The following is a 26214-nucleotide window of genomic DNA, read 5'->3' as shown; positions in this document are numbered from 1 at the left end:
TTACCAGAGAATATAGAACCAACAGTACATGCTGAATTCCCCACAGCGCCCCTACAGTACAACAACCACATTACCAGCCCGAATACTACAATATTTATGGGCGCAGCTCCCCAACACCTCTCCTCAATGAGTCTGCCAGCAATCATCCTTGCCCTACAAGACTTAATCTGGCATGCTGGGACTCCTGGGGTTTGGTATTTCTGAACTCCCAACCAGTTTTTTTATTATTTGTAACCAACCCATTTTTCTCCCTCCTCTGCAGTCCCAATGGTATGCCTAAGGGGTGGCCATACAATGGAGACATGTGGACTATCACCCCCACCTCAGCAGCATCTCAGCCATGTTTCTACCCTATTCCCCTCTTAGGCATACCTACACCCATCCCTCACTGCTTCTCCATCAGATTCCTAAGCTACTAACTGAGCACAGGTCACATGACTTGTAGTCAGGACTTTAACATTCTAAGCCACCAGAGCAACGGTTTACAGGAATTGTAGATTTGGTCATGTAACATGCTGTGATCTGACAGTTGCTCCAGTTTAGTGTGATTTGGATCTCAAGTGGTTCACTTTAGGCTTTTCTAGGATCTGCCTAAATGTAATGTGGTCCATAATTAATATGGGTACTCCGTTGCAATTACCATCAGGCTGAAAGGTGTGGTAAGTGTAAAATATTTTTAACCAAATTTCTGTAACAACACATGCGTGTGTGCACTCTAAATGCACCAGGTCTTTAAGATCAGGCAATTTGTTATTTAGACTCCTGACATTGAACAAAACCACCTTAACTTGGTCTGTTGCTTGATTTGTATTTGTTAAGTTATAAGAGCCATTTGCTGGACTCTGCCTAAAAAAGGCACTATGGGGCAGCAAAGGCTTTAACCAGTACGTGGAAGATCTCAGATGAGAGGAGCAGGCCATACTTGGTAAAGCAAGAATGAGTCTCTAGCACCTCCTCCCATGCTGACACTTACTGTATCGTACTCTGTGACATCAGCAATGTAACCAGTTGTTGAAGCCAAACATCTTTTTCAGTGTACATTGGCATCATTCAAGGAGATGGACATATTCTTCTCAAAACCAGGATTTCACTTGCATTTGTGATATGTTTGGAGAAGTCTGTAATGTCTCTTTGCATATTCCTCATAGATTCACTGCTATATAATAGGCTAGCTATCACCAGGGCCTTTATAAGCCAAGCCAAGTAATCCAATCCAATTTTGTCCTTATGTATCATGGGCATTTATTATGGGGTATTATGTTAGTTAGGAAGTTTCTATGGGTTATGTGGGGAAAACATGTTTTAGTCTGGGCATTACTATCTGCATCTGCCTCTGTCTATTAGAGACTTGGGGCCAGATCTGGGGTAAAGTTCTGATTTCCCATCCATTTTTCAATGTTATGCTTAAATAGGATTATGGATAGACTCTGCTTTACATGAATGGGTAGCCTGTTACAGAGCAAGGGGATCATTTGAGATACCTATCTGCTTTGCCAACATGTCTTATATATGTCACAAGCTAAATCTAAATACTTGGATCTAGTGATTTTGGTATTGTTCTTTTTGTGGGTGTGCAAAAGGTCGATCAGAGCTGGATCCGGGGATGCTTTGCATGCCAAGTATAAATTGCCTCTCAGTAACCTGTAGGAGACAGAGTACAGAGACTGTACTTTAAGGTGATCCATATAGGACAATGTGTTTATACCCTGTATTCTCCTGTTAAGGAACCTTTGAGGGCATTCCAAATGTTGCATATGTTCGGAGAGGTACATGCCACAGGTGACATTGTATTGAAAGATTGTTCTGATAAAGGCCAAATAAAGTGGCACTATGACTTTCGTGGATCTGGATTCCATGCTGTTACTTAGAATCTCGGTGACATAGTTTCTTACTACCTTGGACACATGTTGTTCAAAGGCCAGATTATTGTCTGTATATGTTCCCAGATCCCTGACTACTGGATCAACTCTTGGGGTATCTTATCCATTGAGTAATTAGCCTGGGTGATAGTTTTCCTGAAAGGCATTATAATGAATTTCTTGGTATTGAGGTTTAGTCCATGAATTTGGCACCTGTTATTTGTCTGTGTTAGACCCTCTTGTAAGATGTTTGTGTCATGGGGGGATTCTGTGATAGCTCTCAATTTGCTGTCATCTGCAAACTTGGTTGCCCAAAGGCTCTGTATATTAGCCTTTACCTGCAAGAAGAAGATGCCAAATAGGAGAGGTCTCAGTATGGATCCCTGAGGAACCACACTGATGACAGGTCTTTTTGTGTAGGCGGTGTCACCAATCATGACTTCTGGATCCTGTCTGTGAGCCAGCTGGCAATCCAGCAAGTTATGTATGGGTTTATTCCCTGTTCTGTCAGTTTGTCAACTATACTTGAGAGTGGTATTGTATAAAATGCCTTAGCCAGGTCTGGGTAGGGACTATGCACAGTTTTCCCCTCATCTATTGCCTTAGTGACCTTTCCAAAGAAGTTCACTAGGTTTAATAGGCATGCTCTTCCCTTGATAAAAAACAAACTTGGCTGGTCTACTGTCTTGAAGTTACCTATCCTTTAATTGATCATTTACATGATATTTCTTTCCATGGCTTTGCACATTAGACTAGTCAGACCAACAGGTCTGCAGTTTCTGGAGTCAGTTGATGATCCACAATGTAGTTTCCAGGGTTGGTTGATTGTCCATCCTGTAGTTTCAGGGGTCTGATGGTCCACCCTGTAGTTTCCAGGGTTGATTGGTGGTCCACCCTCACAGTTCTATGCACCAGGTTGTTTACACCCACACAGACCACTTCTATATCATAATTCTATTTGTTTGGCTTAAGGGTCTTTACAATGTTTGATATGTCAGAGATACTGGCTCCTGAAATAAAATTGCTGTCACCCTCTCGTTGTCAAGCCTCATGAGAGTTAAGTCAGTGTGTCTGAATGCAGCAGTTTTGGAATAATTAATTAACTGATTAATTACTTGGTGACCCTTCACAGTGCTAGTGCTGATAGGTGTTGTACTCTATGATTTATGCTGTGCCCTAGGTTTACCAGGTGTTTGAGGCCTAAGCAGGAATATTTTAACAACATCAGAATAACGCAGTTCAGTATGTACTTGTGTAGATTGCAGTGGTGGTGTGTGGTGATCTCAGGTTATGTTTGTACATCTCTCACATATAGGTAGCAACAAGCTAAGCAGCAATACATTGTCTGGGAGCATCAGGCAATTATCATACTGCCTGAGTATGTCAAGTGCTATAAGGCTGGCAACTGACGGTGGACACGATAGCTGACTTTTAATTTTAATCCAAAAAAAACAGTAATTTATTAATATGTTGCTCGTATTTTCAGTGCAAAAACAAATAAGTAATATTACAGGAATATGACTTAAGAATTTATTTAAAATTGGAAAATAGTTTTAGTATGAGGAGGTAATTAAGTTAATTAAGACACATAAGATTAGTGACTGGTTATCTAAGATAGTACTGGTCTCGAATCTAATTAGCAGACAGTCCAGCAATACAGTTACAGTCTCTTAGTTGGTGAGAGAATAACTAGGTTTGTTTGTAGAATTTTTAACACTGGAACTGCCTATGGCTATTTAGTTGTGAAGTGGTGTCCAGTACTGTATATCCTAGCAGGTAAAAATCAAAGAACCAATGGCAAATTAGCTAGAAATTAAACCAACAGTGCTTACTTCCAGGCTACAGTACCAGTTTATTTCTCTTCCACAGAATCACTACCATTATTTCTTAGAAGCTAACACACGTTTGACATTTTTCTTCTTAGGAATCAAACCTAGGCCACAGTAATGACTGATGAACCTTAAGCACTAGCCCAACAGAGCCTCCCTTGCTGGCTTCCTTAGAAGGTGGTGGTGAGTATCTGCAACTCAGACACAAGTTCTGTGTGTAATGTAGTCAGGATCTTTGTAAGCTGTACATGTAGTATGACTTGTTTTGCATGTGAACCTTCTGGCAGAAGGCTATTAAGTTTATACATGTTGTAAAGGAATCCAAAGCTTATCATTCCCAGACAAACTGCAGCTGTTGCTGCTAGCTACGATGGTTGAACAGTGACCACTAGCTGATGGAAGGAGCCTAATGACTTGATGCTCAAAGAATTTATCTATCAAAATAAATGGCATGCAAGGAAAGAAATATGGTAATAACTTACAAAGGATTATTGTCAAAGGGGGAATAAGACATACCTTGAGTATATCTGTGGCAAGTAATTTGTGCTTGCTATTCAATGGTTGAGTTTATTGTAGATGTTTGTGTTAATGCCTATGACTTGTGTTTATTGGTGTTAGTAATGCTGACTGAAATGATGGTTGTTGTTAACAAAGTACTAAATAATAATAAAAAAAAAAAAAAACACTATTGAACCATCTCTGACTGTTCCAATGCTTTGAAAACTTTTGGCTGTTATCCGTTTGAAGTCTTTTAATTTGATATGGATAGTGTGGTACCTGCTCTGTAGATTAGCGTGTGTCCACTGTCATGCTTTTTTAAAACTGATTATGTTTGACTTAACTATAGTCAGAAAACTGTGAGAGCATTTTTTTTCTAATACAAAATGGTACTTTATTGTTTTACTATCACTTCACGTGTGTCCTGTACTACTCATATCATTTGAAATACTTCAGTGATTTCTTTTCCTGTTTTCATATTTGATTTTGACAAATGAACTTAATTATAATATTTTGGGATTCAATTTCACTTACTTGAAGCATCACTGGATCATAAAATAAATATGCAGCTTTGACATTTTAAGTCTCCGCAACATGGCACTCGTAAAGCAAAAAGATAAAAACAAATTTACATTTCATAAATCTTAAGGCATTTTTATTTTGCTTAAGTGGTTGCTATATAACATAAAATTGCAATGCAAATTTAGTGTCCCAAATACACACAGAACAAACTGCCCCAAATTAATTATTAAAGTAGCACTGTTTACTTTTGAATACAATACACGAATAGGCACAATTCACTGGTATTGTTTCTGTTTTCTGTAACTGAAATTTAGTTTAGTTTTATTGGCAATGGAGACATTTATCAGGAATTATATTCAGTAATTTTTTGAAAAAATGTATCACCATTTCCGTTGTCTTGAGTGATAAGGAAAAAAGAACGCTTATATTCCAGATATATTTCCTTCTTCACTTCTTGTCTTAGAGGCAATAATCAGATTTAGTATTATATGAAAAGAGATGGGCAATGTATAATTTAATTTACCTTTTAATGAGGTAAGCCCACTGGACACTACCATAACTTTTCAGTGGCAAAAATTGATCAAAGTCTGGTTATGTGACTTGTTCTGCCACATATTAGGCAAATGGAGGTTGAGGGAAACAAACTCTGTACACTAGATTAATAGCAGTGCATTGATTGCCCAGAGAATTAATCCTTAAAGATAAAATGAAATGTACTTGTGACTAGTTAACAGTGATAAATACACTGATTTTGCACTTATGAAACTGGACAGGAGCAGGGTGACAAGTAACTATCTTTCAGGAGCCAAGACTATTAAACATTTGAAGGGCCCCCAAGGACCCTTAAACTTGACAAATATGATTACAACTTGGTGGTTGTCCATGTTAAAGTACACAACCTGAGGGATATGTAGAGACTTGACAGAGTTCTCCATGCATGTCACAAATGCAGGAAAGATCTTGGTATTGAGTGGGATCCTTCTATTATTAAGAATGGTGAAGTATAAAGAAAAAAAAAATATTGACTTTGGTTAAATAGCTTTTGTCATTCTAGGGGGGATCTAATATGTGTCAACATGGGAAGAGATACTTGACAACAGTACCGGTTTCACCAAGAATGACTTGTTTCTCTCATTCTAAGACTTTCAAATATTCATGAAAGGTTTTGCATCCCCCATTGTGCCTTGTTTAGTCAGGGTCCAGCTAACACACCTCTCAACCTAACCTCCAAAGCAATCCAACCATTAAATCACATCAAGATAGCTCTATTCAATGCCGGAAGTCTAACCAACAAACTGACAGACCTTGAGGCCTTCCTACATTTGGAAAACGTGCTTGTGTGTGTGTGTGTGTGTGTGTGTGTGTGTGTGTGTGTGTGTGTGTGTGTGTGTGTGTGTGTGTGTGCGCGCATGCATGTGTGTGTTTATGGTCACAGAGACCTGGTTCAAGAGCCTAGAGAGTATTCCTGCATTCTTTGGGTTTTTTGCTTACCTTTCATTTAGAAGAAGTGGCAACTGTGGTAGTATACCCTAGGTATCTCTCTGGATTCCAGACAGATACCTAAAAACCCACAAGTGTAATTTATAGAGATTAAAATCACAATAACTAGGCACAGGTGCCATACTATTGCTTGCTTTTGGACCCCCTCTATGTGCTCCTTAAATAAGCTACCTAAATATTCTTGATAAGTTCCATATAAGGACAAACACTGTTATCAAGGCTTTATCTACTGTTAAACAGAGAAACAAACACTGCTAAGGTTGGATAAGTGCCACAATTCCTGCATTACACAAACATGAATTCTCTGCACCAGATTGTTAAGGAAAACACTAGAGGGCAGAATATACTTTGGTCCTTACAAACCTAGTATCTCATCTCTTTGCACTATTCCCATGGTATTCCCTTCTATGATCACACCTGACCACAAACAAGTAACCTTCTCTATCAAAATCTGGAAGAAAAAAGATGAAAACATCACAGAATTCGAGGACTTCAAATATACAAACTTTTAATAGTCCTAAGATGAACTTTCTAGACTGAAGTATAACAGTAGAACCCAAAAGTACTGAAGATCATACAGACAAATTCTACTGACACCTGGACAAATGTATTAACTTGGCAGTTCTAACTAGATGCAAACAATTGGGAAAGCTTAAAAACAAACCAGCAACGTGATCCACTATTATAAATAAACTATACAGTAAAAGACAGAAACTCTTTAACCTATGAAATAAAATATAAGGCCTTCCAAACAAGGATGACAGCAAACAGTCTGTTAAGAATTTAGACAAGGCTATCAGAAAATATAGAGGCATCACATGAATTCAGAATAACAACAGAAGCCAAAGACAAGTGCAATTCCTTCTTCACTAAGGTCAGAAAAATGAGTAACACTCAATACTGCTTAGAGCTTAATCACAATGGTGCTACTTACTCTGATCCAGTGGATATTGCCAATATCCTGACAAATAAATGTAGTGCCAACTTAACCCCAGAGACAACTATATGAAGTTATCTTATACCACAGTGACTCAGACAATCAGCCATCACAAAAGAACCTGCATTAAAAGTACTCTTCAAAACAATGAACACTTCATCTCTGGGGCCTGATAACATACCCGGTTACCTTATAAGTAGAAATAAGCAAGCACTGGCAGACCTACTCCTGAATCTCTGTAACCCAAGCTTAACAATGTGCTTTATCTCATAGGTGTAGTGCACAGCTGCTATTGAGCCACTTCACAGGGGTGCAGGGGCCCACCACTGACTGTAAACATGACAAACCTATCACTCTAATGATTCTTAGGTGCAACACCATGGAATGTATAATAACTGGCTTATTTGACTAGGATATCAAAAATCTTAGAGGTGATGCCTGCAGTTTGGTTTTGTCAAGGGCAAAGTTTGTCTGTTGACTCTGGCAAACTTATTTCAAAAGGTACCCCAAATTGTGTTCTGCAGGCAGACAGTCCTTACAGCATACCTTGTCCTAGCCAAGGCATTTGACACTATACCACATGCAAGTATAATAAATAAGCTAAATGAGCTGTAAACTGATCAATACATGGTTATACAGATAGCAGACTAGCTTAGGGACAGGACTCATACAGTGAAGGTAGAGTGCATATCCTCCAAGATCATGAAGATAAGTAATGGGTGTCTGTCGGGGATTTGTGCTGGCACCTCTGTTGTATATTCTTCTGAGATCTCCATGTATTAAAGGATGATCTTTGGTTAACAAAGCTCGCAGATGATGCAGATGATTGTAAGCTGGAACACAAAGTTATAGGACCATTGGAAGTTACTAGACTAATGGCCATAGGGCACTTACAGGCCTAGCCAGGTTCTACCCTTATTTCCATAATCAGCACCTTTTCCCCCTTCCAAGTGGGATACATGTGGAACCGCCAGGGTGACTTTACAGTTACCTATCCAATCATCCATATTGCAGTTGAAGAGGGCCAGTGAGGTGCTCTGTTTGACATGAAGAGGGATTCTGTTCCAAAGGTGTCTGGGAGACACATCTGTCCCTCCAGCAAATTCTATTAATGTCACATACCAGGTGAAGGTCTTTAGACTGAGTAACTTGTGTACCATTTGACTTCCAGATATGCAGAATTTCCAGTAAAGCAGAGTCAGAAATTGCCTTCTATGCCAGGAAGAGATCGCCTCTGAGTAGACTGTATGAAACAGAATAATGTCTCAGTGATTTCTGGTGATCCACATAAGGCAGATGTTGAAGACCTTGAATTTTCCTTTTGAGGAACCTTTGTGATCTCTCCAATTGCTGCAGGTGGTTGGAAGGTACATACCAAAAGGGGTGTTCTACACAATTATTGGCCTAATGAGGGAAGAGTATCGGGAGGTTATAATTTCTTTTTTTCTGGAGGCAATGCCCTTACTTATGAAATGAGCAATATAGAATGTCCATCTTACCAATGTGTAGACATGGGGATCAAAAGTAAGGTTGCTTTCAACCTGTGTGCTCATGTCTCTCACCATTGAGCATGTACCTAGTGTGTTGCTATTGATGTGGCAGTTAACAGGAACATCGCTCTTACTGAAAGGGATGATAATGCATTTTTTGCACTGAGTTTAAGGCCATGACTTTGGCACCAATTATCTGTTTGTGTAAGACCCTTTCGTAGGATATTGACATCATTTGGAAATTTTATGACCACTCCCTGTTTGCAGTCATCAGAAAACTTTGTCAGCCACATACCCTTAGTATTTGCTTGTACTTTGGAGAAATATATTCCAAACAGTAGAGGTCCCAGGACTAATCCCTGTAGAACACCACTTATTATGGGTTTGCTGTTGGAGGTGGATTCCCCTATTTTGACTATATGTCTTCTGTCAATGAGCCAGTTAGCGACCCATCTAATGATATAAAGGTTGATACCTAGCTGGATGGGTTTGTCAATGATGTCTGAGTGGGGGATAGTGTCAAAAGCCTTGGCTAACTCTAGGTAGGCTGTATGCACAGATTTCTCCTCATCCAGGGGCCTTGGTAACTGTCTCAAATAAGTCCACCTGCTTTAAAAGGCATGATCTCCCTTTGACAAATCCAAACTGATTAGTGTCAAGTGTTTCAAATTTACCTATATCTTTCTTGATAAGGTCCATGATGATTTGCTCCATGGCCTTGCAGATAAGGCTAGTCAGGCTAATAAGTCTATAGTTCCCAGGGTCAGTGGAAGTACCACCTTTGTGCAAGGGAATAATGGTGGACATTTTCCATTCAGCTGGGATGAAGCTGGTGCTTAGACTATGACTGAAATGAATACCCAATGGTGTTGCTAATGCTTATTGTTCATAGGTTAGTACTAAGCTAACTGCCCTTGCGAGCCATTTTAAGCCTAGCCAATTATCCCCTCCACCTCCACAGAATCTGGGACATAATTCTTGTTGGAGCCCATGTAGGATGCAGTCTGGGATTTTATCAGGTCCCATAGATGCTGTGTTTTTGGCCTTAGTGAGGGAATTTATGATCTACTCTTTAGAGATACAAAGTAGGTGAAAGGTGGTAGGGATGTCATGGGGTACATGTGGTGGGGACATGGGAGTGAAGTTTTCACAGAGCCTGTCAGCCAACAGGTTAGCTATGTCCATAGGCTCAGTATATGTGGTATCATTACCTACAAGTTTGGCACAAATCTGGGCCTTTCCTTTTAGGTTACAGATGTAACTAAAGAATGCCTTATGGTTGCCCTTAGTTGAGGAAGCTAATTTTGATTCTTTTGACTATAAGCAATTAATCTGTGCTTCACTGTGAGTTTTTTCTTACTGAGTTCTTAACTTAAAATTGAGTAGCATAGTCTAGATATAGGTTTGTGGCACCCAGAGCTTCAGCTGCATGTTTTTTAACCCTTTTTGAGGTATTCCAGCTACAAGTTTTCCCTTAGTAGCACTTGTGTTATCATCTAGTAATACTACTTGTAAACCTTCCTCCCTTTACCCTGTTAGCTCTTTCAGTTTCTGACAAATATGGATGGACAATTTCCTACATTTTCTCCTGCCAGTCTGGTTGATATGGGCATCCTGTGGCAGTGTAGCAACTGCCTCATGTACATGGACAACCCTCTACTACTATCACCTAGGAACACAATTTGTGAGAGATGCAAATACATCAAGCACCTAGTGTCATTGCTCTCTCCCCCACAAGCTAGTATATCTGGCACTGAGAAGGTTGGCAACATGATCACCACACATCAAACACCACCCACACCTACACAACACACTCCCACATATGCAGAGGCCCTCAACAAAAGCATACCCCCAAAAAAAGAGACCTCCGAGGCATAAATGCACACAAACTCCACCTCCCACCACACCACACATAGTTCACACACCTGTATCTCACAGCCACTAAGGCCTAAACTTAAACCCAATATATTAGTCATAGGAGATTCCACTGTGAGACACACAGATGTGCCACTCACCAGGTTGGATAAGAAGAAGGACACTGTTAGTTGTTTGTCGGGTGCCAGAATCCGCCATATCACTAATGCACTCAAGTCTCTCAGCAGGTACTGTTATGACTCTGTCATAGTCCATGTTGGAATAAATGACTTGAGACATACCTCCCTGGACTATATGAAGATAGACATGATCGAGCACGTTGAGCATGTGCCCCAGGCAGGTATGTCCCTAGCCTTAAGCAGAATTCTACCATCACCCAGAATGATGCCTCAATACAAACAGAAAATGATTGACTTTAACAACTGGCTTAGTTTCTGGAGTCATTCAAAGGGTATCCAGTACCTGACAGCCTGGGATGACATGACTGACAAGCCACAATTCTTTGCTAGAGATGGCCTGCATCTGTCTCCCTTGGGCTTCAGGCTCCAGGCAAATGATCTTATCTCCCCCATAGTGCCTTTTTTAGGCAATGTCATGGAAGTCAAAACTACCAACATGAAAATTTAATCAAAACATAAATGAAAGGTTATGCTGTGAAACGCTAGGAGGCTAAGCATGAAACTGCACTCATTGAAAGCATTCTTAAAACTGGAAGAAGCTGACATTTGTGCAGTCACATAAACCTGGTTAAAGTTGCAAAGAGGCCCCCAGCCATATCAGGTAACTCATCCTATCATTCATTCAGACCCCAAGCCACATGGAACAAAACAAAAGGAGGTGGAGTTGCAATATATATATATAAAAGACATATCCACTTCTAGGCTGGTCAAACAGTATGATGCACAGGAAATACTTCGGGTGCAGTCAACAACTGACAAGACTCCTCTTCAAATCACAGCTAGCTATAGGCCTCCAACTCTGACTCAAGATGTCCACTCCACCTAACTGGACCTCTTTGAATCTATCAGGATTCAACCCTTTATCCTGATCCTGGGTGACTTTACCTATCCAACCATAAATTGGAAGAAATTCTCATGCCGAAACACAAATGCCCAGAGATTCCTTGATTTTGTCAATGCAAATGCCTTAGAACAGTTAGTTGACACCCCCACAAGAGGTGACAATATATTGGACTTAGTATTAACCAACATGAGTAATCACTGCAGCATCCCTACAGTGGCATCATCCCTGGTAAGATCCGCCCACAAAGCAGTCACTTTTAAAGTCACCATCTCCTCCAACCTCCCCTAGCTAGGCTCAAACAAAAAAAAAACTTCTCCAAAGCTGATTACAACCTCCTGAGGGAAGGTATAAACAGCTTCATAGCCCCCGCCACCTCCATAGAAACTGGGATATATGTCCAAACTTACACCTAAGTAGTATATGAGCATGTATATACCTGCATGGAATCAGGAATACCAGACAGGACGAAATCCTCCTCCTCAAGGAAGAGTAAACCTGTCTGGTGGACATCTACAATAAATAAACTCTATAATAAAAGGAAAAAAATTGCTGTCCAGGACCAAGAAGTAGCAGGTGTCTAATTGGAAGCAATCTCTCCTTAGCCTGAACAAGAAAATAGGAGCACTAGTGAAATCCTCCAAAGCAAACTTTGAATCCAAACTGGCCACATCTACTAAAGACAATCATAAGACTTTCTTCACATATGTCAGCAATCTCAAGGGAAGCTCTCAGATCTGCTCAGAACTGGTGGTAAATGACACCACATACACAAACCATGTAGATATAGCCAACCTGCTGGCAGACAGGTTCAGTGAAAACTTCACTCCTCTGATCAGTAAAACAGAACATCCCCATTACCTGACTCCCTCCTCTTATCTCTAGGGAGCAAGTCATCACTATCCTCATAAAGTCAAAAAATGCAGCCTCCATGGGACCCAATAATATCCCAGGGTGCATCCTACATGAACTCGGGTAGGAACTTGCAGCACCATTAGGCAGCCCGTTCACAAAGCCTGAGTACCGGCTTCATCCCAGCCGAGTGGAGGTCAGCTACTGTCATCCCTTTACACAAAGGTAGAGCATCCACCAATCCAGGAAATTATAGACCCATCAGCCTAACTAGCCTGATCTATAAGGCCATGGAGTGGATTATCATGGACCTCATAAAGAAGGACATTGGCAACTTCCAGGCACTTGATCCCACACAGTTTGGTTTTGTCAAGGGGAGGTCATGTTTATTAAATTTGGTCAACCTCTTTGAGACAGTCACCAAGGCCATAGACAAGGGGAAGATGTTGCACACTGCCTACCTTGACCTGGCCAAGGCTTTCAATGCTATTCTTCACTTAGCTATAATAGATAAACTCACTCAACTAGGCATCAGTACATATGTTACCAGATGGGTAGCAAACTGGCTCACTGATAGAACCCACCTAGTCAAAATAGGGGTAGCCACCTCAAGTAGTAGACCCATAATAAGTGGTGTACCCCAGGGATCTTTCTTGGGGCTTCTGCTGTTTGGGATATACTTCTCAGAGGTGCAGGCCAAATCTAGTGGGCTATGGCTGACCAAATTTGCAGATGACTGCAAGCTGGGTGCTGTCATCAATTTCCCTAGTGATGTGGACATCTTACAAGCGAGTCTCACTCAAACAAATGACTGATGCCAGAAACATGGCCTCAAACTAAATGCCAAAAAATGCATCTTCATCCCTTTTGGGGAGAAAAATGTCCCCACAAATTATCACATTTATAATAAGGCACTAAGCATGCAATCAGAAACCCAGATTGAAGGCAAACTGACTTTTGACCACCATATGGCCTCCGCTGTATGGAAAGCTTTCTACATGGCCCACCTCATTAGTAACGGTATCTCATCCAGGGACAAGGTGGTCATAATATTCCTGTATTCCTCCCTTATAAGACCAATTATTGAATACAATGCCCCTTTCAGCATGTACCCCACAAAGTACATGCAGCAACTGGAGAGACCACAGAGATATCTCACCAGGAGAATCCAGGGCCACAAAAATCTACCCTACACAGATAGGCTAAAAGCACTATCCCTCCTCTCAGTCTCCTACAGACTCCTCAGAGGTGACCTCTGTCTGGCATCAAAGCATTCTTAGACCCCACTCTGATGGGACTGCTGCATATCCACAAGTCAAGCTCCAATCGAGTAACCTGGTCTGTGACATCAATAGGACTTGTTGGTGGGACAGATTTGTGTCCTAGGGACTCCCCCTTATGTGGAATAGACTACTTCTCCACGTAAAGCAGGGTACTTCTTTAAACCTTTATAAGTGCAACCTGGGTAACTGGATGGGGAACAGAAAATACACCCCTGGGATTCCACCTATGTCCCTGCTGGACAGTGGCATAGGATGCTGACTTGTTGGAAGTTGGGCTAAATTCTTGGCTAGGTTTGTAAAGGCCCCAGGGCCAATAGCCTAGTAATTTCCTATAATCTTATGATCCTATGATTCATAGTTTGCTTTGGAGGACTTCTCAAGGAGTCTTATTTGCTTGTTTAAGCTAAGGAGAGAATGTTTCCCAGTTTAGGGCTCACTCCATCTTACTCTTTGAAAGCAATTTCTTCCTCTTATTGTAAAGCCTGTTAATGGCAGTTGTTCACCAGGCAGGTATGCTCTTCTTTGAGGAGCTTGTTTTGGTCCTATCAGGTATAGCCAAGTCAATGGAGTTATACAAGTGTTTGTATAAAGCATTGGTGTAGAACTTGGCATAGTTGCAATTTCCATCTGAGAGGGGAGGTACAGTGAAGCTTTTTATACCATCCTGTAAGAGTTATAATCTGCTTTGGGGAAGTCAGGTCTAATAGTTACTTTGAATGACACTGATTTGTGGTCAGATGCCACCTCACATTGGAGATGCTACAGTGGTACCCCATATTGGTAAGCACCAGATCCAGGATATTGGTATCCCTTGTGAAGGCGTCACCCAGCTGTTACAAGGCTTTGGAGTTAACAAAGTCAAACAACCTTTGGACAAGTGAGTTTGAGCACAAGTAATTTACCCAGTCAATGGATGGGTAGCTAAAGTCACCCAAAACTGTGGTGTTTGCACATATCTTGATAGACTCAAGTAGATTTCAATAGGCAGTGTGGGTACCCTTATTCATGGAAGGGGTCCTGTAGCTGGCAATGACTTGACTAGGTGTCCTACCAACAGTTAATTGCACCGGAAGTATCTCCAGGGAATCATAACATTTAACCCATCCGGAGGTGTATTTATCTTTAATGAATATTGATACACCACCTCCTTTAGTTTTCACACCTTCAGTTTATGGTCTGAATGTGTGGAAGGAGGTGTAACCTGGTATAGCTGGGGTGCTCTCCATAGAATTGAACCAGATCTATATGACTGCGCAAATGTCTGCATCTTCCAAGGTGAGGACTCCTTCCAGTGAGTGCAGTTTCATGTTAATACTTTTAATGTTTAGCAGCATAACTTCATGCTCCTCTGTAACATATATGTAATCCAAAAGAAGCTAACCCTTGTCAGTAACCAGTTTGCAAAAAATAGGCTCAAACTTAATGCTAATAAGTGCAACATTGTAGCATTCAATAAACAAGTGCTAACTCCATCTTATAGTATAGGTAACACACGACTCTAGAATAAAAAAGTAGTGAGAGACCTAGGTGCTTGTGTGGATTGAACCCTTAGATTCACCCATCATGTTGCAACGGTGTTAAGGAAATCCTTTTATCTCTCATATGTCATAGCAAAAGATATGTCCTCAAGATATACATGCTCCACTTAAAGAAATCCCAATCCCACATGCTCCACTTAAAGAAATCCCAATCCCTCCGAGCTACACGCTCTAGGGACCTTAACCTTGTCACCACAATAAACAGAACATGCTGGAGGGATAGATTCCTGTCCCAGAGACTTCCCATATTCTGGAACAGACTACCTATCTATGTCAAACAGAGCTCCTCATTAGCACTCTTCAAGAAAAATCTTGATGATTGGATGGGAAATGGGAAATTCACCCCGGGGATCACTTCTGTGGCTCTGCTCGACAGGGGCACAGGAAAATAATTTTCTTGGGTGGCGAAAGCCAGGGTACATTTTTTGGCTAGGCTTGTATGGGTCTTAGGGCTGATAGCCTAGTACCTACCTATGAACCTATGTACTCCAGGTCAAAAAATGTCCTTACCTCCTCGTAGTCTACCCTAATTTGGCCTGTCACAGAGTACAATTCTTACATTGGGATGTACATTACTAAGTATATCAAGCAATTGGGAAGATCCCAAAGGCTTTTAGCTAAAAAGATTAATGGCTTAAAAGACCTGAGCTACAAAGAGAGGCAGGAGGCTATATCTCTATATTCTGCATCATATAGACTCATTAGGGGTGATCTTTGCCTCGCTTATAAAGGATTAAGGGGTTAAAATGTCCAAGAACTTTTCTAACTTCAAAATACATACTAGCTCCTGACCTTCATGTAACCCACTAACACTAATGTCAGAGATCTACATGTATTCCAGCAAATAAATAGGATAAGATAGAGGGATAGATTCATGACCCAGAGTCTGCTCCTTCTCTGGAACAAACTTTCTTTTCAAATCAAGCAGTGTGCACATTGTTTGCCTTAAAAAGGAACTGGACATCTGGATGAGTATTCATAACCCCCCCCCCCCCATTATGACTGGCCTGTCCCTCTCTGAAATGGAAGGTAAGCCCTAAGGATGGGTATTGGTAAGGTGGACATGGCCTCTTAGCTCATTTGCCTTGTAACTCATATTTTTTTATCCTTTTTTTAGGCAGGAGTGACATCTTTCTTTGACCTCGGTGAGGTTGGTTAACTCTCAAAGTTTATACTCAACAAAGCTTTGCACACGTTCAGTAGATTATTGGGATCTTTTGTGGGTTTATCTTGTTTTCTGTGGCAAATTAGATTTTTTAAAATTTAGGGTATACTGGCATAGTAATTAGTTGGAGCTGCATTTTTTAATTAAGATTTTTGTTAAGGGATAATATTTGTCTAGGTTTTATTTGTCTGAATTTAGATATTGTTTCAATTTGTGTGTAGTGTTGATGTCAGATTAGTTAAATTTTATTCTTACAATACTGTTTTGATTTTTTTTTATTCTAATTGGAAACAATTCTGTTAAGATGATTTACATTTGACAGGTTTCTGGAACAGATAATACACTGAGCAATGCAGTTTCTAGCAGAATTGCTCAGTTTCTTATGAGTGATTCAAATACCACTTCATATTACTACAGCAGTAAGATTAACCAACAACATGCGTGTTTTCCACTGATCTCTTAAACTTAAATGAATGTAAATGTGATCATCTAAGGGCATGGTAAATGGAAATTAGCTATTTGATCTTTCTGAAGGATTTCAGTGGGATTACATGGGGTCGAATGATTTCAAGACATGTTTTGCATGTTATTTGGGGAGGGTAGCAATAAAAATGTGCACCATTTTTGTGGTGTATACCCACTGATGTCTAAGGCAAGTTTGTTAGAGAACTCCAGTAGGTCAGTACTGTGAAGCCTTGTGTATGTGTGTGTGTGTGTGTGTGTGTGTGTGTGTGTGTGTGTGTGTGTGTGTGTGTGTGTGTGTGTGTGTGTGTGTGTGTGTGTCTAAAAGGTATAGCATGTGTGCTTATGTGCATGTGTGAATGTGTGTGTGTGTGTGTGTGTGTGTGTGTGTGTGTGTGTGTGTGTGTGTGTGTGTGTGTGCGTGTGTGTGTATGTGTGGATTTAGGTGATTGTGCAACATACTTGTGTGGGTTGATAGGGTGAGTACTATCTGTTCAATTCAGCGATAAGTTTCTGCGCTGCTCATGAGCCTTTGTGCTGTGTGGATCCTGTATGTCTCTGGAAAGTTTTCTGTTACCATAGCACTGCTAGAGCTAACCTAAGTGCACTACACTGATAATTACATCAAACTGCAGCTTTTGAGGAAGAATCATTTACACTGTTTAGGTTTTTTAGGTTCTAGAGTCCCCTTTTGATATTGTAGTGAAAGAAGGATGCCATATGTGTGTTTGAATTATTATTTGATTTTAATTTTTTTTTCTAAAGAAGTAAGAGTCAGTTTGGGTATTTGGCAGACTTGGATATTAAGAATTGTATGTGTGTATCTCTGTATCTCTGTGTGTGTGCAGGTGTGAAGTTTTGCTTTAGTTTTTTTTTTTTATGTATATGTATATGTATATATATATATGCATATACATATAGATACACACACACACACACACACACACACACACACACACACACACACACACACACACACACACACACACACACACACACACACTGCAATTTATGAAAGGGGTGGAGATTGGGGCAGGAAGAGCCCTGCAAAGATCGCGGCTGTAGGAGAGCTTTGTTTTAAGTGCTTCTACAACCGCTAAAACAATGACCAAGATTCATTTTTTTTCTAATGAACCAGTAATCCATCCATTCATCCAGCCAGTCAGCCATCCATCCATACAGCCAGCCAGCCAACCATCCACTCATCCAGCCAGCCAGCTAGCCATCCATTCATCCAGTCAGTCAGCCAGCCATCCATTCATCAAACTAGCCAGCCAGCCATCCATTCATCCAACCAGCCAGCCAGCCATCCATTCATCCAGACAACCAATCATCCATCCATCCATCCATCCATCCATCCATCCATCCATCCATCCATCCATCCATCCATCCATCCATCCATCCAGCCAGCCAGCCAGCCATCCATCCATTCATCTAGCCAGCCAGCCATCCATTCATTCATCCAGCCAGCCAGCCATCCATCCATCCATTCATGCAGCCAGCCACCCATTCATTCAGCCAGCCAGCCAGCCATCCATCCATCCATTCATGCAGCCAGCCATCCAGCCAGCCATTCATTCAGCCATCCATCCATTCATACAGCAAGCCATCCATTCATGCAGCCAGGCATCCATTCATGCAGCCATCCATCCAGTCATTCATCCTTCCAGCTGCTACTCCCATCAACCAGCTAGCCACTCCAGCAGTGGGAGAGGTGAACAGTGACCACTCATTTAATAACCGACTGAATCAACTAGATCGTATTTTGCTAAAAACTGAAAAGTTACAAATTGACAACCATTATTTCAAGGAGTGCATTAAAAGGAGAATTGTTCCTAAGGGTTTGCGAATGTGGCGCTACCCAACAGGTCTTATAACACATTCCCAGTTTCATAGAGAACTTCTCCAGTTATTTGACCATTATGGATTTGAGTATATGGACATGGTAATTAAAAACAATGATACACAAATTGAATCACTGGGGGAAGAAGTAAAACTATTAGATAGCAAAATCATTCACAACCCCCTTTTTGCTGCTAATAAGTTTGAATACACTCGTATTTTTTTGATCTATAGAAGAGCAAATGGACACTATAAAAACTAGGAAATACAAAAAGATTGTTAGAGATGAAAACGAATACAACAATAATGCTTACCCCCCACCCCCGTTCTCAAGAGTGGACTTTGAATGGGAGACTTTTATCTAGTGATGAACTAGATAATTACTCTGAGATTCAAGGAGCAGGTAACAACTTGGATGACTCTTTTTTAGACGAAGAGGAATATCCTTCCCTGAGACGGTCAGAGTGAATCAAAAAACAACAAATCCACTGTATGAACACTTATGGGAAATAACAAGAACAAAACTTCTAACGAAGGGGGAGCAGGGGGAACAGAGGACAATACAAGGGCCCCTGGAAGGCGAAATAGGGGAGGTATTAAAGACTGACATTCCACTGCAAGATACGACAGAGTCTTTTAGAGGGGACACAACTGAGACAGTTTTGTTACCAGCTGTTTTCATTCATTTTAACACTGTATGCTTTTTTAGGGTGTATAATTTCGCTACGCTTAATTTAAATGTTCACATTTGTAACCTTTTGGCAAAAGGCTTCATATTTAGTCCTAATAAACCAGCCAGTATGGTGAATATACTCATGGATTTAAAAGAGTACATCAGAAAATTAAATTTGAATCTGATGTTTCAAGGGGTAGAGAATGTTATGCATCCTTTACACATCTCTAGTACCTATAACCCCCCAATCACCCCTCTTTGGACATTTTTGAAAGGGTATGTGAGTTGGACATCAGGACTCACTGTGGGAATATCTATAAGCAAAGAACTAAAAATAACTTAAGTGTTGAGGAAGAAATGGAACTTAAATTTTTGTCGACAAACACTAATTTGAGGGTCATGAAACCAGATAAAGGGGGTGGTGTTGTCCTTATGTGGAAAACAGATTACATAAAGAAGATGAAAGAAATATTGAGTAGTAAGATATAGGCGCACAGTTCACTGAATGAACTAAATGGACAATACAGGAAAATCCGTGGCTTTCTCGAAGACCTCTTCATTGATAAGCTCATCACTTTTGTGGAACATAGATTTTTAACCTTGGACTTTCCAATCACACCTACTATTTTTGGCGTTCCAAAGATACATAAGGACATACACTAACCCCCTTTTCATCCCATTGTTAATGCTAGAGGTTCTATAACACATTCACTGCAAAATTCTTAGATCTACAGCTAAAGTATTTGTTAAACTCTGAACCTTCATTATGCGTCGACTAATGGGATTTCTTAAAGAAAATTAATACAACTGAGTTTAATAACTCTTGCATATTCATAACAATTGATGTAAGGGACCTTTATTCTTTATTCTGTCATCCCTTATGACTTAGGAATAAACTGGTTCTGTGACTATCTGGTGTCAAAAGGAGTCAAAGGGAGTCATACAAGATAAAATGAATATGTTGGAACAACTTTTAGACATAGTTTTAAGAAACAACTACATTGTATTCGACAATGAGTATTACATCCAGATAGAGGGAGTAGCAATGGGTGCAGCATGTGGAGGCATGTAGGCAAATGTGGTAATGTTGGAGTGGGAAAAGAAATTCCTATTTGAGTCTATTTTTTTCCAACATTGCCACTTGTATACCTGTTTCCTGGATGACATATTCATCCTTTGAAATGGCCCAAGAGAACAAATATATCCTTACCTTGACATTTTACTTAAAAAAAGAGCATAATAGATTCACGGCTGAAATATACCATAAAGATACATATTCTAACAATTTTTTACACTACACGAGCTGCCATCCATTCCACCAAAAACGAAGAGTCCTTAAGGGACAATTTGTAAGGGCAGCTCATATGGTGTCATTAAATTAATGATTTTAAAGGAATGTAGTAAATTGAAGGAAATGTTTTTGAAAAGAAGTTATCCATCTGATTTAGTGGAAAACATCATGAATGAAGTAACAGAAAAATAGCAAGTGGACACTTTGTACCCTTGTTAAATTCTGAATGTAATATAGACACAAATTTTGAAGATAATACAAGTTGTATTAGTGTTAGATCTGAGTCTATAGTCTAGCACTCTAGTCAATTGGATGTTGAAACAATTGGAAAAGGAAATGAGTTTAAATCATGTTTTCTAACCAGTTTTTCCACTGATGCATACTTTATAAAGGACATACTAGTGAAAAATTGGAAACTCTTAGAATGTGAAAGGGATATAAAAGCAATTCTAGGTGATAAACCTACATGTGTGTTCAGGAAAGGACATAACATCAAAACACTACTTGAATGTCAAAAAGAGGCACAACGTACAGTGTACATGTACAAATGTGGGTCCTGTAAATTGTATTCCTATATTTCAGAGGTTAATGAAGTAAACATCAACGGAATAAAAATAAAAACCAGGAACAGATTTTCTTGTACCACTGAAAGAGTGGTCTATTGTGCCCTTTGTGAACTATGTTCATGCTTTTACATTGGAAAAACGGAACGCAAGCTCAAAAACAGAATAAGTGCACACCTTAGGAATATTAGGGATCAATGCCCACTTAATGCACTTGCTAAACATATAGGGCAATATAATGAACATAAATTCAAGTTTATTATATTAGAATTAATATCTCCCTCAGTTAGAGGTGGAGCATGGCCTTATTTATTGGAGAAAGCAGAATTAAGTTGGCAAATCCGACTAGACTGTATTCATTGGCCAGGCTTGAATGACAGCCAGTCAATTTCAAGTTTATTAAAACTTAAAGCTTTGAAAAGATAAGATTTGATATTGCTAAATATTAAATGTCCATTACTTAATACCTTATTTATCAACACATTCAATAGGCTAGAGTTTGATGGCTTAAATATTCTTTTTGCATTTTAGGATTTTAAAACAACTGTTTTTCATGTTTAGATTACATGACAAACTATAGTAATATTTACGTGATTTTATAAATGTTGCTTTTTATTGTGTTGTATTTGTATAACATGGCATTATTTATGGGGTTTTATGCATGTAGTTTCTTACTGTGTTGTGCTTGCATTTAAAAAAAAAATAGTGGCCCTTTAAAAACTTTTTTGTAGATGAATGGAGGAGAGGAAGTGAGATCACAAGTTTTACCTTTTAAAAGGAAGCTGAATGTAAAGTACTTTGTCTGATGAAGTTCCTGTATTAATGTTTTAAGGGACGAAAGTACTTATGTTTTGAATTTGGATTAAACCTGGAGTTCAAAGTTGGATTTATCTCTGCTTGCTGCATCATTGTTGCTTGCTGCATTGTGTTTAAATCTGGACGACAATTTTGCTTGCTGCACTACACCTGGTGTGAGCTTTTTTTGTGAAATGTGTAGACCTCACTGTGTCACTTTGCTCGTAACCTGTCCCTAACAGGTCTTGATGATTACCCAGCATCTTACGTTTTGAAGTGCTGCAGGACAAATATTGCTGTTGTGCTGTTTATCTCATCAAACAACATGACAAAAGTGCAAACTTTCTGCACCATTCAGCTGTAGGAAGCTCAATTCTGCATTGCTGTGTATACCACATTTCACTTATGAGTGCCTTAAGTGAAATTTGTATGAATGCTGTGCATTATTTTGATACATTTGACACTAGTTATGTTCTAGCTTAATGTAGGGATAACACATAACTTGTAGACTAGTTTAATGTTGTACATACTGTATAGCACTCCTGTGGGCTCCAGCAAAAATACTACATCCTCTCACCTCACTTAAGCAGACATTTTCTTTCTTTCTTTCTTTCTTTCTTTCTTTCTTTCTTTCTTTCTTTCTTTCTTTCTTTCTTTCTTTCTTTTTTCTGTGTTGAGTGGATACCAGTTTATGATTCTGCACAGACTACCAGGCAAGCTAGCTATGGTTCTGCCTGGAGCTAATCTTAGGTTCTTCAAAGGACATGTTTGATACTATTTATTAAGCATCCAGGTAAATTACTAGGCCTCATATAAGCAATATTTTTATTCAAAGAGATAGAGACTTCATATATGCACCTTTGTGATATTAGGTGATATAAAGGATTTGGGAATTTGTGGAATTACAATAGTTGTTTCAGGGTTAAAGTTTTCCCTGCAGTTGCCTGCTAGTTCTCTTTCTATGACTACTGGGTCTGAGTAGGTAGTGCTGTTTTGTAGTACCTTTGGGTGTTGTTTCTTAGTTTCCTGATGAAACTAAACAAGGACTTATAATGAACAAAAAGTCTGGACTATAAACATGTAAAAAGAGGTTGTCAACTTTATTATGTGTCGTAAAATCAGGTACTTTAGCAATTTGCCTTCTAAGGATTTGGATAGATAGTGAACAACAGGCCTATAAATAATACAACATCTGTGAATCCCTCCCAAAAAAGCATTAACATAAATACTATAAAACATTATACATATAAATTTTATAATACTTTTAATGATATTTTTAGAAATAAATATGCACATTTTTGTATGACACTTGCCACACTTATTCATGATACAGCTCCACTGGAACTAATGTATGATATCTTAAAATCATCCTTGTAGAGCTCCATGACTGTCCCCATCATAAGGTAGAATAGGTTAGGTGAAAGCAGTAAACAAAAAGTTCACGACATTACCTCACGGCATTCCCAAAAATGGGCGTAAACACTTTTTTCTAATATTTCATATATGTTACATAATTCTGACATTAATCCTCTGCTTTATTTGTCCCACCTTCCACTTCATGTGATCACAAGTCCAACCAATGCAGTTAAATATACACTACGCAAAAAAGGATGATATGATATGTAGACTATATGAAGTTTAATACACTTAGCAATCCCTTTACCTTTTATAATTCAGATTTTTGTTTTTTATGCATAAGTTTTTTTTTTTTTTAATTATAATTATACCTGGCTCCAAATGCTAATTTGATTTTTGTGATTTGACTTACTAAATATGACAGTAGCTTTTAGTTCCTTACCAATATTCTTGAAACAATTGTTAATATGATGAATTTTAAATCAGTTTATTTTCTCTTGTTAAAGAGCTATTTAAACTGGGAGATTATAAATTTGACGTGGTTGTAAAATATGGTGTAATGGTTAAGGTGCTTTCATCACAAGTAGAGAGTGCAGGGTTTGATTCCCACCTCTGAGGAAGATTAGCTTAAAATGATCAACAAGGGCAGCTAGCCTTCTACTTAACTATGAACTGATTATATTTGGCACTTGTAAGGATGGCCACTCATTGGCACTTACCTATGTGGGAATAAAACTTTTTAGTGGAAATAGCTGTGATGTGGTCTTTTGATGTTACAAGTAAACGTGTATAGCTTGTCATAAAGTTTGTAGAGGTTGCACCATTTTAAATTGTTGAATTTAGCATTATCAACTGCAGAGTTTTACTGATTTTAAAAGAGGTAAAAAATATTTTGGCCAGACTTAACCAAGTATAGAGAAATCAGAGAAGGGAGTACATGTAGTGGCTTTATTAATTAGAACTATGTCAAGAATAGTATGCCCTGTAGTTAGTTTGTTAACTGTCTGTTCCAGGGAATTTCTCAGAGCAAACTATCTTTGGAGGTGTAGTTGCTATAGTTTTTTTTAGTTGTAGCTGAAATATCTCATTATAAAAGTAATTATAGTAATAAGTAGTTCTTTAAGTACATTCTGGAATCTTACATGGTTATCAAGAAACATGGAAGGTGACCTGTAACAGGATGTAAGCTTTTCTCTTGTTCTTGGTATTTTTAAGCTTAATGAGTTCTGTCTCTGGGCCTCTTGGAATTTATTTAGAGCTGAAGTGATGCTTGACAAATATGGAAATGCCACCTTAGTTTACATCAGGCTTGGATACATGGAAGTGGCAAAACATGGGTATGAAGAGACTGTCTTTACAATGAAACCATGTCTTAGTAGCTACTCAAACATGTATGAGCTGAAGTTGCATATTGATGTGATTTTTGCATAAACAATGGATTTATGGCCATTCAACTTCTTTTTTACTTTTCTTGAGCTGAAGAATCTATTATAAACCTCTTTGACTAACACTACTTTCTGCAGCTCATATTTATATATGTGTATGTAATACTGATTCTTAACTTTTTTGTTACTGGTTAATTGGGTAATTTGTTTAAATCAGTTTGCTCATTTTCTATTGTTATATATATAAAAAAATTGCACTTTATTCATCTGCTTTTACTGTAATTGTGTTTTTTCCCACTTTATTGCCTTATTTTGCTTGTGCTTCTTCTTAAAACTACTCAATTGTATTATTCTGCTGCAGTTATTACTGCTTGGTAGTAGCCTGATTAAATTGTAACTGTTATTCTAAACCTTTTGGTTTAAGCACTTGGGCTTCAGACCAGTTGTTTTACATTAAGAAGATTTGTGGACTGCATTGTTGTGGCAGGACAGGTAGCTTACATCCTTCTAAGTTGGGAATTGCTGATTAAAGGCTCAATGTCTGTTATTCTAAATGTGTATTAGTTCTGGTTTAAGCACTTGGGCTTCAGGCCAGTTATTTTACATTAAGAAGGTTTGTAGTCTGCACTCTTGTGGGAGGAGAGGCAAGATTCTGCCCTTCTGAGCTGGGAATTTCTGGTTAAAGGCTTATTGTGCCTGCTTAGTTGATCTGTTTCTTTCTGAAATTTGTGCGCCTTGCTTGCTGTAGCCCAGACGTTAGTAGTTTATTCACCATTTTGGGCTAATTTCTATCTCTTTCATTTCCCTGCTATAAAAAATGCATTTGCATGGTTTTGTGTGCCGGGCAGTGCCAGTTAGCTAGGGCTAAACTATTCCGTAATCCACAAAGTCTACTCTTCAATTTTTCTTTGAAACTAGACAAACTTCCATCTTAAGCACTCAAACCATTCATTTCACAGCCCAGCACTTCCTCAAAACTCATAGCAAGCATTAATTAACCCTAGCACAAGACCCCCTATACTGCCCAGAAGGACAAGGCTATCTATTCATCCCTACCAGCTAATCAGTAAAACAGCTCACTTTACCTATTCAGGCATGTCCAAAGGGCAGTTTCAAGTGTACTCTCCAGTCCAACTGGTGAATATGGGCATTTTGAGGCAATGTTACAACTGCCTCATGTACACAGACAACCCTCTCCTCCTATCACCAACCACTAATATATGCGAGAGATGCAATTATACAGTCAAACTGGAGGCAAAGCTCTCTCAACCAAAGACTGGAACTAACAGTCAAGAGGAGAAGGAAAATACTTGCAACACACCACCAGTCTCACATAGACCTACTAAACCAACACTGGCAAATAACACACATAAATACATGAAAACATACTCAGAGGCTCTAAATACAAATCTTCAAAAGCAACAGAGACCTCCAAAGCAGACACCCAAGCAACCACCACACCCCATCACAAACCATGAG

Source organism: Protopterus annectens, chromosome 2.part2, assembly GCF_019279795.1.
Source record: "Protopterus annectens isolate FY-2018-M chromosome 2.part2, PAN1.0, whole genome shotgun sequence".
NCBI lineage: Eukaryota > Metazoa > Chordata > Ceratodontiformes > Protopteridae > Protopterus > Protopterus annectens.
This window is presented reverse-complemented; position numbering follows the sequence as displayed.